The following is a 20,551-nucleotide window of genomic DNA, read 5'->3' as shown; positions in this document are numbered from 1 at the left end:
CTGTGGCACTGTTACTGAAAAAATTTCTGCTCGTCTCATGCCGACAACTTTTAGAGATGGTACGGAAAAAAGATTGATCTCAGAGTTTTGGATGAAGTGTATGGAATCAATAACCTAGCTAGGAAAGTAGGAAGATTGGCTTGACGGATCTTGAATGACAATAGAGCAATATTATAAGAGATACGATGGAGTATTGGTAACCAGTGAGCATTTTTTAGTAGTGGTGTTACATGGTCATACTTTCTTTTAAATTCTTTATTGATTTTTAATTCAAATACAAAGTGCATAAAATTTTTTTCAAACAAGTAATTCAATAAACAGCACTTACTTCCAATCAAATAATACAATACAAAATATATTTCTCCCCCCCCCCCGCCCTCCCACCCTCCCTGGATGTGTGCGAATAACAAATGGGAATCAAAATATTATACAATTAATCTGATTTGATGAATTTTATTAATGGACCCTATGTTGTTTTAAATATTTTATTGTGTCCCAATATTTCCAAATTCATTTTTTCATATTTATAACATTAGAACATAAGAACATAAGAAGTGCCATCTCTGGAACAGACCCTAGGTCCGTCAAGTCCGGCGATCCGCACACGCGGAGGCCCCACCAGGTGTACCCTGGCATAGTTTTAGTCCCCATATCACTCTAAGCTTCTCATAAAGAGAAGTGCATCTAGCTTACCCTTACCCATGTCACTTTATGCCACTCATAAGGAGATCTACATCTAACTTACCCTTAAATCCTAGAACGATGGATTCCGCAATTACCTCTTCTAGGAGAGCATTCCAGGTGTCCACCACTCGTTGCGTGAAGCAGAACTTCCTGATATTTGTCCTGAACTTGTCCCCCCCTTGCTTCAGTCCATGTCCTCTTGTCCGTGTCACATTGGACATTGTAAATAATGTTTTTTCCTGCTCTATTTTGTCGATTCCTTTCAGTATTTCGAAAGTCTCGATCATATCCCCTCGCAGTCTCTTTTTCTTAAGGGAGAACAACCCCAGTCTCTTAAGTCGTTCCTCGTAATCCAGGTTCTCCATACCTTTCATCAGCTTTGTTGCTCATCTCTGCATCCTCTCTAGCAGTTTTATATCCTTCTTTAGATATGGAGACCAATGTTGGATGCAGTATTCCAAGTGTGGTCTGACCATCGCTCTATAAAGCGGCATTATAACTTTCTCCGATCTACTCATGATTCCCTTCTTTATCATGCCTAGCATTCTATTCGCATTCTTTGCTGCCGCCGCACATTCAGAGTCCTACCGATTAATACGCCCAGGTCCTTTAACTGTTCGGTTTTTCCCAGAGTCGCACCTGACATACTATACTTGTGTTCCTTATTTTTTTTGCCTAAGTGCATCACTTTGCATTTTTCCACATTAAACTTCATCTGCCATTTATCTGTCCAATTCTCCAATCGGCTCAAGTCACTCTGTAGCTCCTCACTGTCCTTTTGCGATTTGATGGCCCGGCATAGCTTTGTGTCATCTGCAAACTTGATGATCTCACTGGATGTTCCATATTCTAGGTCGTTGATGAAAATATTAAATAAGATGGGCCCAAGTACCGAGCCCTGGGGCACACCGCTAGTCACATTTTCCCAGTCTGAGAACTTCCCATTTATGCCCACTCTCTGCCTTCTGTTCTCCAGCCATTTGCCTATCCATCTTAGTATATCTCCTATTCCATGACCCTGCAGTTTCCTGAGGAGTCTTACATGTGGAACCTTGTCGAACGCTTTCTGAAAATCCAAGTATATAATATCCACCGGTTCTCCATTATCAATTTGTCTGTTCACTGTCTCAAAAAATTTAAGTAGGTTTGTCAAGCATGACTTCCCTTTCCTGAATCCATGTTGGCTGGCTCTCATCAGGTTGTGTGTGTCTAAGTGCCGGGTTATGCTATCCTTGATCAGCGCCTCAACCATCTTCCCAGGGACTGATGTGAGACTCACAGGTCTATAGTTGCCCGGTACTTCTCATGATCCTTTTTTAAATATCGGCGTGATGTTTGCTATCTTCCACTCGTCCGGTATCTGTCCTGTTTTGATTGACAGGTTGGCAAGTTTTTCCAATAGTTCTCCGATTTCCACTTTTAGCTCTTTCAAGACTCTCGGATGAATTCTGCATGGTCCAGGATATTTGTCACTTTTGAGTTTGTCGATCTGGCGGTAAATCTGGTCCAAGTCCACTTCTACTGTGATAAGGCTGTCCTCTGTTACTCTTTTGAACACTCTCACTGCTTCTGGAATTGTTGCAGTGTCTTCCTTTGTAAAGACAGACGCAAAGAAGGAATTCAGTCTGTCTGCGATTTGTTTCTCTTCCTTGATGTACACTTTCCTTCCCTGGTCGTCCAGCGGTCCCACTGCCTCTTTGGTGGGTTTTCTCCCTTTCACGTACCTGAAGAAGGGCTTGAAGTTTTTTCTCCTCATAGCCCTTTTTGGCATCCCTCACCGGCCTGTGACACTTCTTCTGATCATCCTTGTGTTTGTTCCAAGTTTCGGTTGTTTTCATGTGTTTCCATGCTTTAAAGGAGTCCTTTTCTTTTATGGCTTCCTTCACCTCTTTAGTAAGTCACGCCTTCTCTCTTTTGCCTTTGGTTTTCTTTGCTTTGGACATCCGCGGAATGTAGATGCTTTGTGCTTCCGTGATAGTATTTTTCAGAAGGGACCATGCCTGTTCTAACGTTTTGACTTTGTCCATTTTCTTCTTGATCCGTTGTTTCACCATGGCTCTCATGCTATCGTATCTTCCCCTTTTAAAGTTTAAAGTCGTGGTTGAGGTTTTAGTACCTTTCCCCTTCCCGACATCGAGTTTGATGTTGATCATGTTGTGATCGCTCGTCCCCAGCGGATGATCTCTGTTTGGCTTTGGCAAAACAATGGTTAACAATTCCGTCATAGTACCTGATATATAACCCTTAGTCAGTTATGATTGATATAAATTTAAAAGATAAGGTAATACTGTTTTGAATTTGTTATGATTTTTATTGCCGTATTTTGGATAAGTTGAAGTCTTCTTATTTGTTTTTGAGAAATGCCTTTTAACAGAGAATTACAATAATCAAGTCTTGAAATAATAAGAGAGTGAATAAGTATGTTTAGTGCGGGCGGAGAGGAATAATAAGTATGAAAAAAAAGACTGAAAAAGATAGCAATTTAAAAAAAAAAATCTGCCAACAGGCAACAGGAGAATATTAGGAGATGACAACAAATGCATGGAATAAACCAGAAGGAGTAATACGGCCTCTTTTACAAAGCTGCACTAGCAGCTGCTGTGCGGCAACAGCCCCGAAGCCCTTTAAATTTCTATGGGCTTTGGGGCCATTAGCGCAGCACAGCCGCTAGCACGGCAAGAAGGCACATTCTGGTATGTGACTCACATGTAGATATTATATTGGGAGGAATATGGGCAGAATACGGGTTGTCATGGACCCCCAAATTCTATATATGGTTCCATACCTGCAATTATTATAATGGACACATTATTCATCAAATTGATTGACAGGTGAAATAAGATAAGGATCAATCAGCATTCACTTCCGGGTTAGAACCTGCCCACACCCATGCCCTGCCTAAACTAGGCCCATGCCCCGCCCCTCCCATAGTAATGAATGGTGATAGCTCCACCCTCTGCCTACCCCCACAATAATGCCCCCCTAACTACATCAGCAGAAATGACCCCTGCCACTTTCTGATGGCATCAGCAGAAACAGGGGTGTCTAACCCCAGAAATGTAAGTGACTACTACCTGAGTATACAGTCATTACTGGAAGCAGTCTAATAAAATAGAGAATAGAAACATGTTACCCCCTGTTAAAAGACAGAGGCTTTATGACCTAATTGTTAGAGATAAGTTAGCAGTGTTGTGATAGCAGATTGGATATTACAGCCACTTGAAATAGAGGACAGATGATAATCATGAAGGAAACTTTATTGAATTACTTAACCAGTTAATGAATTGAATATCGTTCCTAACCAGTTAAGTATGTTTATGTTTATTTAAGGTTTGATGTACCGCTCCTGCATTTTTCTGACCTAAGCGGTTTACAATGTATCAAACTAAAATGAAATTAGGTACTTGAGAAAAACTACTCTATCTGTCCCGAAGGCTCACAATCTAGCTAAAGTATCTGATAAACTAAAAATAAGTAATAACAACATATAATACATTTCTAAGATCAAAAATCAAAGAAATAGAAAATAGAAATAATAAAAGAAGATAAAAAATTAAAAGAGATAGAGAAGTCTCTGAAGCGGCCTGATAGCAAACAGTCATATTTTAATGCAGGTCTTAATATAACTCCCGGCATAGCATACTTCACAGATTCGTCACTGGCAGAGCTTGAGAGCATCAAAGAAATTAACATTTCTATAACATATCCACTAAAACTGTTATATGAAATAAATAAACCCAAATCAACATGAATCAGAAAAAATCCAGAAATACTCACAAAATATTGGTGATATCATCTGCCCATCGCGGACGTGCCCCCAACTGAAAAGGATTAGGTCCCAATTCCTGCCCCATACTTTCTCTGTCTCTGTCATTTGGAAGTCAGGTACCTGGGGACATATCTTAAAGACCAGAAATCATCTTCCAAAACATGTCCAAATTTTATTATGAGTTTCACATCTTTTATATGAATCAGGTTTGTCAGCATGTGTCAGCATATGACGTAAACACAAACCATATATGGACACAGGTCACATGAAACTTTAAAGACATCAGCATTTTTCCTATCTGGAGACTGAAGTCCACAGAGGGTCAGAAAAAGCCTTAACCAGCAGAGCCCATAATCTAAATCTGTCTGTAAATACGGCTTAACAAAACAATTGAATTCACTTCACATTATCTCTGTTAAAACATACATGTCCTTGTAATATTTTCAAAAAAGGAAAGACAAACAGGGCCTGGTTTTCTTACAGCTTGAAAACATGGCCTAAGGACTTGATACGTGTCCCTTCATGTACTTCTGATGTCATGACAATTCAGACATAATTTATGTCATGTTATGTTTAGAATAATGGTTACATATATGAGGTTCAATAAAAGAAAATTTTCACTGCCTGTTTCTATTATGACCATTTATTCAGTTTCATGGTTATTACAAAAAATATTTTTTTACATGGGGGGGGTGTCAAAAAATTATGGGCCCCGGGTGCCACATACCCTAGGTACGCCACTGTGGACATAGTCAACAATTTCAGGAACTGACATCATTTGAGGCCTCCCAGACCTTGCTGCATCTTTGGTCTCAAAATATGCATACTGAAAGTTTGCAAACCACTTCTTCACTATGGCGTATGATGGGCATTTGTCACTCAATACATTCATGGATTTCCTTTGCAGTTTTCTTCTGCAGGAATAGGAACTTCATGACGGCTTGGAGTTCCACACTTGAAAATTCCCTACTTTTTGATAACATGGTTCAATATCTGCAACAATATCAAAACATAGCATTACAATTCTGCAAATTAACACTTTGCATAATAAAATAACACACTTTTCAGCTACAGTGGCAGAATAGCAGTCAGAATTTAGGAAGTTGGTTGGGCTGAGAACTTTTCAGCACCCCCTCGTAGAAGCTTCTATACATCTGCGGCCATGTAGAGTTTAGTGGAAAGCATGAATCAAGACATCAGCAGCATCTAAAAATCCGCAGCACCAAGAATCTTCTCTCTTAAAACCTCTGTCTTTTAACAGGGGGTAACATTGTTCTGTTGTCTGTTTTATTAAACTGCTTCCAGTAACATAGAAACATAGAAGATAACGGCAGATAAGGGCCATAGCCCATCAGGTCTGCCCACTCTACTGTCCCACCCCCAAGTCTACTATCCTAGGGATCCCACTCCTGGTGACAGGTTCCCTTGGTTTAACTCTCTAAGGGATCCCACTGGGCATCCCATTTGCTCTTAAATTCTTGCATGCTGTTTGCCTCGATCACCTGCACCGGGAGCTCGTTCCAAGGATCAACCACTCTCTCGGTGAAGAAATATTTCCTGGTGTCATCATGAAATTTCCCGCCCCTGAGTTTGAGCGGATGCCCTCTTGTGGCTGAGGGTCCTTTGAGAAAGAGAATCTCTTCTTCCATCTCGATACGGCCGGTAATATACTTAAACGTCTCGATCATGTCTCCTCTCTCCCTACGTTCCTCGAGTGAGTACAGCCGCAAATTTTTCAGCCTTTCCTCGTACGATAGATCCTTGAGCCCCGAGACCATCCTGGTGGCCATCCGTTGCACCGACTCTACTCTCAGCACATCTTTTCGGTAGTGTGGCCTCCAGAATTGCACACAGTATTCCAAATGAGGCCTCACCATGGTTCTGTATAATGGCATTATGACTTCAGGCTTCCGGCTGACGAAACTCCTGCGGATGTAACCAAATGACTATATACGCCAGTAGCAGTCACTTGCATTTCTGGAATCAGACACCCCTGTTTCCGCTGACGTAATCAGAAAATGCATTTCTGGCATCAGACACCCCATTTCTACTGACATCATCAGAAAGTGGCAGGGGACATTTACGGTGACGTAGACAGGGGGGTATTACAGGAACAGGGCAGGCACAGAGTAGAGCTTGGGTGAAGCTACGACCATTCATTCCTATGGAAGGGGCAGTGTGTGGGCAGGGTAGGGGCGAGGGTCTAACCCAAAAGTGAACACTGTTTGGCTGATCCTTATCTCACCTGTCAATCAGTTTGATGGATGGTATACTCATTATACTTTTCCTGCCTGCTCAAATATGAGCACACTTCCGACATGTGCTTGCAAATTAATTGAATAACAAAACTTATAACTATCAATGACTGGGTGCTAACAGCCAAATATTGAAGTTAATTTGCATCCATTAAAATTTACACACGTATCTGAGTGTATGCTATTCTATAAGGCAGAGCACCCCCATAGCGCATATCTCAAAAGGAAGCGTAGTCATGGGATGAGCATGGGTGTGTCAAAAACTTGGGTACCGGGATATACACCAGGTTGCAGTAGCAGGTATAAGTCTGGCACAAAGTTTGGGAGTGGGAATTAGCACTAAGCACGTTCTCTTAGGCTTCCTCAGCTAGCATCATGATTGTTGCTGTCTGGGTTTTGCCGCGTCTGGGTAGGTAGAACCAACATTTTAGCCATCATGTAGGCCTTTAAAACCCTGGTCTACATTTCTGGCACCTACTTTTCATGTAGCCATGACTCTGCGAATGGTATTGTTGCATGATTGACACCTGATCAGTAGCTGTTTTTTAGGCGGCCGCCAATAATGGCATCAGTTACAGAGTCTAGGCCTTAGGGCTAGATTCACAAAGCAAACCGATCGTGTACCAATTGGTTTGTGACCCCTTAGCGACTCCGGCCCGATTCACTTACCTCTCTGCCGACCATCCTCCAATCCGCACATGCAAATGAGGGCAACGGCATGCAAAGTAGGCAGGGACCCGATTCACTATCCAAAACCCTGCAACACCAACTGGGCTGACCGATCACTCCCAAGCGAATGCTGAGGACCAGTCGCTCAAGCCTTTTTCGGCTGCCCTACCTTCTGCCACCCTGCTTCTGCCCTGTCAGCCCCGATCTCCTGCCTGCCCCGAAGTCCTGCAGCCCGATCTCTCCTGCAGCCCTGACTCTCCCACCTTTCCCTGTGTGTGCACAAAACCCTCGTGTGCACAAAACCCCTCCCTTAACAAGAGGGAACAGTAGTGTCCCGGTGAGTCCTACGCCCGTCGCTCAGTTTCTCTCAAGCCCCTCGTCCCGCTCCAGCACCACCAAGATCTTAGGGCTAGATTCCCCGTATTGCAAGCCCATGGTTTTAACCCACAGACTTAAGTGGGTTAAAACTACGGGCTCCAAACTTCCTTTCTCTGAAACCTGCCTGTTTCACATTCCCTTTCCCTCTGCCCTAGAAAAAAAGAAAAAAAATTAAGTTAAAAAAAACAGCCCCTGCTCGGACGGGCATGTGCAGATCATCTACAGATCATCTACAGATGGTCTGCGCATATGCGCAGATCGCACAACAGCGATCCGTGCAGGCAGATGGGGGCATTCCTCTGATCGCCCCCTTCTGCATATTTTTCCTTTCAGAATTCGTCGGACCTGCCTGGATCGGGCCCGGATTGGGCCCGATCGGGCAGGTTGATGAATCTAGCAGTTAGTGTTTAGTGTTCTGCATCATGGCATCTACATTTCGATGACCTTAATTAACCTGCCCCCCCCCAATGGCCACAATTAAAAACATTTTATAAATACCTATTGTAAAATTGCCTTCTTTTATAGCAGAAAGCCTAGGTCATAAGCATATTTGAGAAAGCAACATATGCACCTACTGTATGTCTCTTCATAAAACTGTGTCTTTGAAAGCTCCTGTACTAGGTTACACCTTCCGGGGCAGTTGCAATTTTGTGCATATTTGTGCTGGTAAGAATTGGCACTTATTCTCTAATTCTAGAACTGGTGCCCAAATTTGGGTGTACATCTGAGATGCGCGCACAGCTTGTCTAAGAAGCCATCAACGAGCAAGAAATGGACACTACCAAGTTGTGCATGTTACTTTTAATTAGTGCTAATTAGCATCAATTAGGTGTTAATTATTGATTTTAGATGCTGATTAAGCTTATTAAATCAGCTGTGTACACTGAATTGATGCAAAAAAAGTAAGGCACATTATAAAGAATTTGGGGGTATGTGACTAATTTTATTTGTACAGTATGCCAGGAGTATTTTGTACCATAGAAAATTACTCCCTTGCTTTAGGGGTGCACATGTGTAAGTGCATATTTTGTTCATTAGTGTGCTTTAAAACATTTATTTAACATACATTAACCTACAAATTAAAGCACATGCAATCATTCTGCGTGCTTGAAAAAGTTCTAATATTGTGTTAACACCTTTTGTTAGTAAAATGCATGCCTGAAATGAACTGGCAAAATGCCCAAACAATGAGAAAATGTCAAAACAATTCTGAATATGAAGTGGAAAGTTTTTGCCTGTGCATATCCCTCTTACCCTTCATAGGTTTATGGCAGAAAACAATTTGCCAATAAGGCGCACAGGCCTGGAGCTTCAGGGGAAGTGCGTGATCAACCAGCATCCTTGGTCACTTGGGGCTCCTTTTACTAAAGTGTTCTAGCGTTTTTAGCACCCGCGGGAAATTACCACGCGCTACACTGCGGGAAATTACCACGCTTCTAGAACTAACGCCAGCTCAATGCAGGCGTTAAGGTCTAGCGCATGCGGCAATGTAGTGTGCACTATTCCGCGCGTTTCAGCCCTAGCGCACCTTAGTAAAAGGAGCCCTTGGAGAATCTGTGGTAATATGGCTGGTGCTCCTGTACAGCATAGATCCACCATAGGACAGAAAAAGACATGGGTTATCAGCTTAAAAGAGCCATTTGACCCCCCTCCTTGGTATTAAGTAGAAGAGTGGCTTCTTAGAAGCAGCATGCTGATTAAGAAAGAATTCCTTTTCCTGGTGGATGTTTCCTCTCTCCTCCCCACCCCACCCCCTTCATCCTGTTAAATGATAGCACAAGTCTGCCATTTAATAAACCCCCAATAATGATCCTGTCTTTAAAGGACAAGGGCTAATCACCAGTGTTTAACATTCCAGTCACATGACAACGAAGAGAAAGAAATCAGTTTAAACAGCAAGATGCAGTGCTATTAATTTTTGTGCAGGGGGAAAAAAATAAAAAGAGGGAATGATTGCCTAAAAAAAAAAAAAATGCCATTGTGTGTATGTGTGTATTTTAAAGCTGTTAAAATCCAAACATCCTTGTCTATCAGTTATGAATTATTAATACAAAAAAAAAAAAAGAAAGTGGGGAGGGTGAGAGAGAGGTTTTCGCTTCCTAAATACCATCTCGTAAGCCACCGCAGACTGAAGTGCCTCACACTGATTTCCTGATTTACATAGTCCCGGTTGGGAGTTAATGAAGACTGCTGAGCCACCTTTCAACATGCAGATAGAAACCTTGGTGGATTTCAAAGCAGGGAATGCGTGTGCTTGGTGCTGGCAAATTATTCATCTTAGCTCTTAAGTTTTTTGACACCGCCTGCGTCAGATAAACTGTCACCCAAATTGCAAACTAATTAGCGATTCAAACATTTTCCGAGCTGATTGATGACAGAATAATTTACGCTTGTTTCTCGGTTTCCAGCTGGCACAGGCCGCTGACTGGAGCCCTAATTAACGCGAGTGCATCAGTCATGTTCTGCCAAGGCAGCACATGCAATTAAAAGACAGTATAAATGGAATATCACATTAAAGAGGCTGGGAGATGCAAATGTGAGGAAACAGCGCTTTAGGGAGAAATGACAACACAAACCCACAAACCAAAACAGAATGGAGCAGAAGTTGTTCTTTCCCCCGCCTCCCTTCAAGAAATAATTTGTACCCCATTACGTAAAGCCTCCCCCTCCCCCCCCACCCGGAAAAATAGCCAGCGAGTTAAAACTTAACGGCTATTTCTATTACATAGCTACCCAGCGACATCGAGATGATTTCTCCTTAGCATGCCCTTCTGCACAATGTCTATTTTGCTGCATTACTAGAGGAGTATTATCTGAGCCCTCTAGAAATCTTAGGACAGAAATGAACTTGAAGGTCATCCCTACTCAAGTTCAAGAATGACTATAATAATAATAATAAAAAAAGAAATCAAACAAATCCCTTTTGGTTTCTTGTAAAAGGAGCCCTACACGGACGATCATAATCTCACCCTATTTCCATACCTTGGAAAAAGTCATACTTTCAAAAGCTCAATATTTAATAAAAAATAATTTTATTTATTTATTTTTAGTATTTATATACCACTTATAGCCTAGATGGTTTACATTCAGGTACTCAAGCATTTTTCCCTATCTGTCCTAGTGGGCTCACACTCTATCTAATGTACCTGGGATAATGGGGGATAATAATAATAATAATAACCACAACCACCACAACAACAAACCCCCCCCCCCCCACACCAAAACCCAGAACATAATCACTTCAGCGGAAATGTTCTGCCAGTCCTGCAGTTTGCAAAGAAAAAAAAAAAAAAGCTGCATCCTCCCCCAACCAAAGTCAGGTCAGGGAAAGCCAAGATTTTTTTTTTGCCAATGATCTATTACATTCTAAAATGACAGCAAAAATGTCTCTTATTTTCCTAGGTGTAGTTTGCAATAGTTAAACATATTGACCGCGCAGCATCAAGAGACCCGATCGCAGCACAACCAAGCCTAGGAGGAAGCTTTCTTAGCATCACATGTTATGCGATGTGCCAACCCACTCAGATTTGATTCCAGTGCTGGGAAATTTGGAAAGCTTACTTGTTCCCAAACAGCGTCAATATGTCAGCTTTGGATGATCTTAAGATTAAAAAAAAGAAAAAAGAGGGGGAGTTGCAAAAAAAATGGGCTCCGTATGACACCTATTGCATTCTTGCTTAGAGTTTGACATTTCCTAATGCCAAAACCCATCATTTTTTTTTTTTTTAGTCTGTTATTTTGGCTTTAACAATCACGTATGGCTGTTTTTAATTTGATGTCACTTTTCACATCTGTTATGAAAAGATTTGTCTAATATTTACTGTGGACCAACAGATGCATAATCAAAACATATGAACATACGGAAAACTAGAAAACCGGCACTGAAGTCTGAAAACTGTGCAGTGCACAGTTTCCCCCGTGCCTGCTTTGTTTTCTTTTTCAAGATGCCCTGGTCAGAGGTACGTTTTCTCTCTGCATTTCATCCTTTCTGTTGTATCAGGCACAGTAAAGTGCATACAGTACATAGTGTTTCAATAATTCCTGATAATTTGTTAGACAGTGTTTGCAGGTCATGAAATTGTTTAAGCCTGAACTGAAATGAAGCTTCCTCCTGCTCACTCCACTCATGTAATGCAGTTGTTTCATTTCTGCAGGGTTTCCCCCCAACTTCTGCTCCCCCACCCCAAAACAAAAACAACAAAACAACACAAAAACATCATTTTCCAGAGCTGTTGGTATACTGTAGATGAGCTTTTAAGAAAATAGCCTATGATATCAAATTTGCCCAATTTACCAGGCCACAGAAACTATTTGATCCCTGTTTTATCTCTGTTTTTCAAACCATGCTTCCTTGAAGTCTAACACTCTTTTTCCTTTTACCCCCCTCCCGTCTCCCTACCTCTGTTATGTTTGAATACTTAGGCTAGCTTAACTTTTAAGTCCAAGTAAATCTGTTCTGATCCACAAAATCTATGTGGTCTCCAGCGAGGATTAAAGGGTCATGGATTTGATACTTTGCCTTTTTTTGGTATAACGAGTGTGTTTTGTTGTTCATAATATCCACAGCTTAATATTATTGTGGGTGACCAGGATGTTTCATTAATTTTCATTGTTTCAGGTTTTGCTAGCTACATTCATGATTTAGGGGTCTTTTTTTTTCTAAGCTGAGTTAAGGAGGATTTTTTTGCATGGTACATGTCTTTGCGACTTGAACTAACAGCTAAAATCCCATTTTTTCAGGTCAATGTGGGTAGGGATAGACATGGGTAGAAGAAGGGTAGCAACAGGGTGTGGCCTGCCACGACGGCAAACATGCAAGTTGGTGCGGCCATGCTACAGGCAGTCCAGCTGAGCAGTCAATGGCCAAGGTGAAAAAAGAAAAAATGAAGGAGCCACAGCAATGTTTCCACATCCTCCCATCTCTCCCCACTTTCTAATGCCCCATCCTGCTGGCGCTTCAGTACCACCTTCTGCACAGTTCTGTACCCAAACACATACCAGCAGCACTCATGGAGGAGGGGGGAGAGATGGCAAATTCCCCTTCATCTTGTCAATTAGTATCTAAAATGTAAATCCCGCTCTATATGAAATCATGAAATCTGGACAAGAAACTGAAGATGCTTGCCCACATTTTTTTAATGGGGCAGATATTGTGCGTGTGTAACAATACACATAATCTGTGCCATTAAAAAAAGGAAAAAGCCCCAACAGCTGAGTGGCAGGTGGCTGCTTTGGGCTTCCCCCTACCGCTCAACTGTTCAGGATTCCCCAAAACATCTCAGTGCTTGTGTCAAAGTGGATATCACAGTGATCGATTGGACGGGATTTTGGCGAACCTCCATGCAAATCATTTGCATGCAAACTTGTTAGAACATCGATTGCTGTTTCAGAATCAGTCAAAAAATTGGCCCACAGTGACCCGCATGGTCTTAGCGAAAGTTTTTTGTGCCTCTAGCCCTGAATGTGTCCCAAGGACTGGATTTAGAATTCTTGATATAGAGCAGGGGGTGTCAAACTCAGGCCCGTGGGCCAAATCTGGCCCACAGTGTAATTATATTTGGCCCGCAAGAAAATACCAAGGCCCTGATTCTCTAAAAGTGCGTCCCGATTTTAGGCAGCTGTAGACGTCCTACAGCTGTCTAATCAGCCAATCGGGATGCACGTTTTAAAAAAAAAAAATGCTCCCCAGGCAGGCCTGAAGGCGCCTCCGGGAGCCTAGGGAGACCCGCAAGATGCCTAAGCTCGTCTAAGGGCCTTAGGCAGGCCTTAGGCTGAACCTAGGCAGCCCTACGCGTCTCCCTAGTAGAAGAGAAGCTTAAAAATGTAGGCCAGCAAAATGCTGGTCTACATTGTAAGTTGACGCGGCCGCTATACTTATCACGGCAAGGGATCTCTCTGCCGCTATAAGTATAGCGGGCCATGGCCCCTGACCGATCACTGGCAGGAGGGTGCCCAAACCCTCCTGCCCGAAGACGCACCCCCCTCCCCGACACTACCGATCGCCCCCCCCCCCGACAATATCGGTCGCTGGCAGGAGGGTGCCCAATCCCTCCTGCCCGAAGACGCACCCCCCCGGCGCTAACAACCCCCACTCCACCAAACCTGTTCTTACAGATGGGTCTTGCACGTCGAGCAAGCAGGCACTCCTCGTCGAAATGAGGCGGGCCCGCCCCTTCCCGGCCCATCCCGCCGAAGCCTAAGGCCTGATTGGCCCAGGCTCTAGAAGCCTGGACCAATCAGGCCTTAGGAATAGCGGGTCCGCCCATCCCTACTAAGTCTAAGGCCTGATTGGCCAATCAGACCTTAGACTTAGTAGGGATGGGCGGACCCGCTATTCCTAAGGCCTGATTGGTCCAGGCTTCTAGAGCCTGGGCCAATCAGGCCTTAGGCTTCGGTGTGATGGGCCGGGAAGGGGCGGGCCCGCCTCATTTCGACGAGGCGTGCCTGCTTGCTCGAAGTGCAAGACCCATCTGTAAGAACAGGTTTGGTGGAGTGGGTGTTGTTAGCGCCGGGGGGGGTGCGTCTTCGGGCAGGAGGGATTGGGCACCCTCCTGCCAGCGACTGATATTGTTGGGGGGGGGAAACGGTAGTGTCGGGGAGGGGGGTGCGTCTTCGGGCAGGAGGGTTTGGGCACCCTCCTGCCAGTGATCGGTCAGGGGGCCACGGCCCGCTATACTTATAGCGGCAGAGAGATCCCTTGCCGCGATAAGTGTAGTGGGCCGTGTCTAATCTAACCCAATTCTCTAACCCGCGTCTGTAACATGGACGCCGGTTACAGAATCGGGGTTTAGTTTAGGCCGATTCTGAATAGGACACCTCCCGGGCGTCCTATACAGAATCAGGGCCTAGGTGTCTTGCGGGCCTCGCCTTCAATATAGGCGGCCTGCCTGGGGAGCATTTTTTTTAAAAAAACGTGCATCCCGATTGGCTGATTAGACAGCTGTAGGACACCTACAGCTGCCTAAAATCGGGACGCACTTTTAGAGAATCAGGGCCCAAATGTCTACTAGAGCTGGCCCGCGGGTATGTCAATGTAGGACAGCTATACTATTTTCACGATGTGTGTCAGTTGTTTTTAGACCTTTTACTTTTGTTTATTTATTATTTTTCATTGGGTTTAAATTCATCATGTGACCATTGATTTCTTTAGCAGTTTTTTTGTGCCACTTTTTGCTTATGATTGTGGTTGTGACTACGGCACTTGTTATGTGACCCCCACTTTTTAAATTACCGACATTATTCGAGTCGGTTTTACTTTCGGTTTGCTCAGCTCAGAGCGCTACAGGTTATCTCTACTAGGTAAGAGCCACCATGGCTTTATTTCATTCTTCTTTGTTATTTATAACGTGTACATAGTTATTTTAAGTTATCTTAAGTTCCCATAAAATATTAGCTGATGGTTTTTATGTTTTCTATAGTCTATTGCCACACTATGACGTTTATTAGTGCAGAACAGCTACACTTTTCCCACGCTCTGCAGCAGAGACTTTTTATTTATGCACTTTTAAACCTTCCCACACAAAATGTTTTGTTATTATTTCTTTCACTATTTATATTATATTTTTTTGTTGGGTTTTAGTTTATTATGTGCCCACAATGCTTCTTTGGCCACTTGTACGTTTATACTCTTAGTTTCTTTTGCCGAACCTTGTCCTTAAACATGGTTACAACCATGGCACTTGTTTTGCTTGGCCCGCGACCAGTGGCGTACCTAGGGTATGTGGCACCCGGGGCCCATCATTTTTTGACACCCCCCCCTCCCCATGTAAAAAAAATTTTTTTTTTTTTTTTTTGCAATAACCATGAAATGGAATAAATGGTCAGAATAGAAACAGGCAGTGAAAATTTCTTTTATTGAACCTCATATATGTAACCATTATTCCAAACATAACATAACATAAATTATGTCTAAATTGTCATGACATTAGAAGTACATATGGAGTAGTTGCAGGTGATGCTTGGGACAGTTCTGATTGTGTTAGTTCGGTTTTATGTGTTTTTTGAATAGAAGGGTTTTTATTTCTTTTTGAAGGTTTTGCAGTCTGTGGTTGATATCAATTGGTTGTAGAGTTGGGGGTCGAGTGTTGCAGCTCGAATGGCTAGGAGGTTGTCGAACAGTTTTTTTCTTTTGACGTTTTTGGTTGGAGGGTGTGTGAATGGTGCACAAGTTCTCCTATGTCTGTTTGAAGTGGATTGAATTATTTAGCTGAAGAAATTAGTTACCCCCCATTCCACACACATTAATTCTCTTCCATTTTGTTCCCATTATAAAAAACACTGATAAGTTCCCAGAAAAAAAATACATTAAAATAAGAAGTGAAAACAAAGGCCCCTACAGATGAGAACATAACATAAGAATAGCCTAACTGGGTCAGACCAATGGTCCATCATGCCCAGTAGCCCATTCTCATGGTAGCCAATCCAGGACACTAATACCTGGTGAAAACCCAAAGAGTAGCAACATTCCATGCTACCGATCCAGGGCAAGCAGACACTTCCCCCATGTCTTAATAACAGATTATGGACTTTTCCTCCAGGAATTTGTCCAAATCTTTCTTAAAACCAGCTACAATATCTGCTTTTACCATAACTTCTGGCCACTTCATTTTTAAGTTTAGATCTTTCCTTTCAACAGAGACCTTGCTAGATGTCAAATACAGCACAAGGTAACTTCACATGGACTTAGCTGTGCAGGAAATGTGAATCTCCTCATACACCCACCATATAGTGCAAAAATGTGCAAAGGTCTGTTTTTTTCTTTCGATCACTACATAGCCTAATACCACACAAGCAGCGCTGTTACAAACATATTCTGTAGGTCAATGCTAAGGATAACAAAGTTTCCTTCCTTGGACCAGAAGGAGATACTGATAAACCACTGGAAGAGATCCCAAAACAACACCCAAAGACCCACTCAGTGTGTGAATCAGTTGAGTGGAGTGGACTAACTGGGGGGTGGAAATGGGCCCGGAGTTTGCTCAGCAGAATTTCCCAGACCACCTCTTCCTCTCAACACATTGGCACGCTGCCACCATCACCACTAGGAACACCTCACTGGGTAGGCCAGCTATGCTATAAACTTTATAAAACACATTATTATATTTTCTTATAAAGCACATATTTTAACTGACCTCTCTGACATCCTCAGCCTTTCCATTCACAAAAATAGAAGGAAGAAAAGTTCCCATTTCCTGCTGTCTCATGTCCCCGGCCTATACAATATTTTTTTTCTGCAGACCCTTCAAAAGTCTGACCAAATCCTCGTTTCACTTGCATTATAAAGTACTGAGGATGCCATCTCTCCCCAATCCCAGGTCCTAAAATCTAAGACAGTAGCGCAAACTAATGCTGCCAGATACAGGAAAAAAAAATTTTGATTCGATTCAGCCCTATTGAATTGGTTTTTCAATTCGATTTTCCTGCCCAGTTGGGTGATTTTTTTCAAAACTCCTGGTGGGTTTTATAGCTTTTTCACCCCCTTTGGCTTCTCCTAACCACACTGGCGCTGTGGTGTAAATAAAATAAAGAAACAAAAAGGACTTTTCCTCTTTCTGTTAAATCCTAGCTCACGTTTGCAGTCCAACACCAGCTCTGGCAGGATACACATTTCAAATCTGACATGTTATAATCACAAAACAGAAAATAAAATTAATTTTTCTACCTTTTGTTGTCTGGTTATATTTCAAATCTTGTTGGTCCAAGGCTCTGGTTTTCTTTCTGATAACTTGCTTGCCAGGGTCTCCTTCTTTCTGCATGCTAACCATCCATCTGCCAACTCTGTCCTCCCTTTCCATTTTCCCTTCCCTTCCAGGAAGTCTGGTATCTTTCCTTTTTTTCATCTCCCTCCACAGATCCACCTTTTCTTAAATACCCTTTCATCCGGCATCTCTCCCTCCTTCCCCACCATCCCAGAGGTCCACCATCTCTCCGTTTCTTTTCCTAATTACCCTCCTATCCAGTATCTCTATCCCTCCTCCACACCATCCCTTGTGTCCAATTTCTCTCCCTTTCTATTCCTTCCCTCCCTAAATCCCATGGTCCATCATCTCTCTCCCTCTCCTCTATTTTCATGACCCATTATTTCTTCCCCCCCCCCAAAGTTTGGCATATGCATGTCTCTTTAGAACACCCCCTTCCCTCGTGTACTTCTAAATCATGGTCCCCCACCCAAAGGCCTGTCCCCCTTAAAGGTCTGCCTGTCCCACCTTGAAGGCCTGCACCCCCCTTGAAGGCCTGGTCCCTTCCCCTTGTAGGCCTGTCCCCCCCTTGAAGGCCTGCCTGCCTGTCCCCCCCTTGAAGGTCTGCACACCCAGAAGGCCTGCAACCCCCGAAGGCCTGTCCCCACTTGAAGGCCTGTCCCACCCCCTTGTAGCTTCTCCCCCCCCCCCCTTGTAGGCCTGTCCCCCCTTGAAGGCCTGCCTGCCTGCCTGTCACCCCTTGAAGGCCTGTCCCCTTGAAGGCCTGCCTGCCTGCCTTTCCCCCCTTGAAGGCCTGTCCCCCCTTGAAGGCCTGCCTGCCTGCCTTTCCGCCCTTGAAGGCCTGTCCCCCCTTGAAGGCCTGCACCCCCCTTGAAGGCCTGCACCACCCCCCTCGAAGGCCTGCACTCCCTTGAAGGGTCTGCACCCCCCCCCGAAGGCCTGTCCCCCACTTGAAGGCTTGTACCACCCCCTTGTAGCTTCTCCCCCCCCTTGTAGGGCCTGTCCCCCCTTGAAGGCCTGCCTGCCTGCCTTTCCCCCCCTTGAAGGCCTGCACCCCCTTGAAGGACTGCACCCCCCCCGAAGGCCTGCACTCCCTTGAAGGTCTGCACCCCCCCCCCCCGAAGGCCTGTCCCCCCCTTGAAGGCCTGTCCCCCCCCTTGTAGGCCTGTCCCCCCTCTTGTAGGCCTGTCCCCCCCCTTGTAGGCCCTGTTCCCCCCCTTGAAGGCCTGCACCCCCTTGAAGGTCTGCACCCCCCAAAGGCCTACACCCCCCCCGAAGGCCTGCACCCCCCTGAAGGCCTGCCTGCCCCCCTTGAAGGCCTGCACCCCTTGAAGGTCTGCACCCCCCCCGAAGGCTTGTCCCCCTTGAAGGCCTGCCTGCCTGCCTGTCACCCCCTCCCCCCTTGAAAGCCTGCTTGCCTGCCCGCCCGCCCCACCCTGAAGGCCTGATGCCCCGACCCACCCCGAAGGACCGCTCGCCCCCCCTGGCCTCCCCCGCACCACCTATGAAGCAGCCGCAGCAGGAATCGCGAAGTCAGCGTCAGCGATCCCTGCGCTGCTTCCTGCGCCACGGTCCCGCCCCTCCTCTGACGTCAGAGGAGGGGCGGGATCGCGGCGCAGGAAGCAGCGCAGGGATGCTGACGCTGACTTCGCGATCCTGCTGCGGGCTGCTTCACAGGTGGTGCAGGAAGGTCAGTGGGGCGAGCGGTCCTTCGGGGGTGGCGGGGGACTGAACGGCAAGGCCGGGAACACCCCCTTAGGGCTGGTACCCGGGCGGCCCGCCCCCCCCGCCCCCCCCTAGGTACGCCACTGCCCGCGACTTTGTCCAAGTTTTTAATTTTGGCCCACTGTGTATTTCAGTTTGACACCCCTGATATAGAGTAACACCCCCCCCCCCGCCATATATAGAGTAACCCCCCCTGTTTGTAGACGCAAACCTGTTTTGTTGATCTATCCCCCCCCCTAGATTTAGAAGTTTAAATCTGAAATTTGTAACCAGTGATCACTATGGAGGAGTGGAATCACATGATCAAACTTATTTAGCCTAGTGGCCAATTGTAAGGGTAAAAATGGTGGGATATGCAATCTCTTACAGAGGCTCAGTCATTGCCGCACCTAGGTACAGTACTTTGACCATGACATCTCTAGCAGTCATATATAATCTAGGACAGTGTTCTTCAACGTTTTTACACCTAAGGACCGGCAGAAATAAAAGAATTATTTTGTGGGCTGGCATCGGTCTGCAGACCGGCGGTTGAAGAACACTGGGCTAAGTCGTGGGCCAGACCCTGCCCATCTCTACCCAGTCTCCACCCCAGACCCTGCCCCCATAGTCCTAATTGTAACACTATTTTTTCCATTCATTTTTCATATATACACATAATATAATCTTATTAACAAGCATCGATCGCACCGCGGACCGGCAGTTGAAGAACACAGTTTTGGGCCTGATGCACATGCCGGCCCTGTGGACCGACAGGAAATTTCTGTGGATCGGTGGTTGAAGAACACTGATCTAGGACATCTCTACCATTCATGTAATTATATAGTCATATGCATACTTACCTACTATAGAGGCCAACTCCTATATTTGGCAGATAGACTCTGCTGGTATTCTATGAGATATTCCCTGAAAGGATCTGTACAACTGCCATCTTTGCAAGAGGTACATATCTAGGGTACTGCCTTCAGCTGTGTTAGACTTCCATTCTGAAACCAGCTTCCGTTGGATCTCTGCAGAGATCGGCTATCCATGCTTTAAGACGACTCTAAAGACTTGCCCCCCTCCCCCCCTTTTTACAAAACTATAGCACGGTTTTTAGTGCCAGACACAACAGCTCCGACACTCATAGGAATTCTGTTGTATGAAGTTTATTTATCCTATGTTCCAAGGGCCACTTTAATCACCTTAAGGAACCCTTCTCAAACATTTGGGGATGTACCTCCTTTTCCTCTTTCCATACTGAATACCAAATTCCCTTTGCTACAAAATTGCCCTCTCACCCCTAACTTCCCCCCACCCCACCTCTCCATTAATCTGATGTTGTTGGTTAATTGCTACAAATTTTGTACCTCACGGTTAGCTGATGGGAAGACAGT

The sequence above is a fragment of the Geotrypetes seraphini genome, chromosome 1, assembly GCF_902459505.1.
Source record: "Geotrypetes seraphini chromosome 1, aGeoSer1.1, whole genome shotgun sequence".
Taxonomy (NCBI): Eukaryota; Metazoa; Chordata; class Amphibia; order Gymnophiona; family Dermophiidae; genus Geotrypetes; species Geotrypetes seraphini.
Note: the sequence above shows the minus strand (reverse complement) of the source record.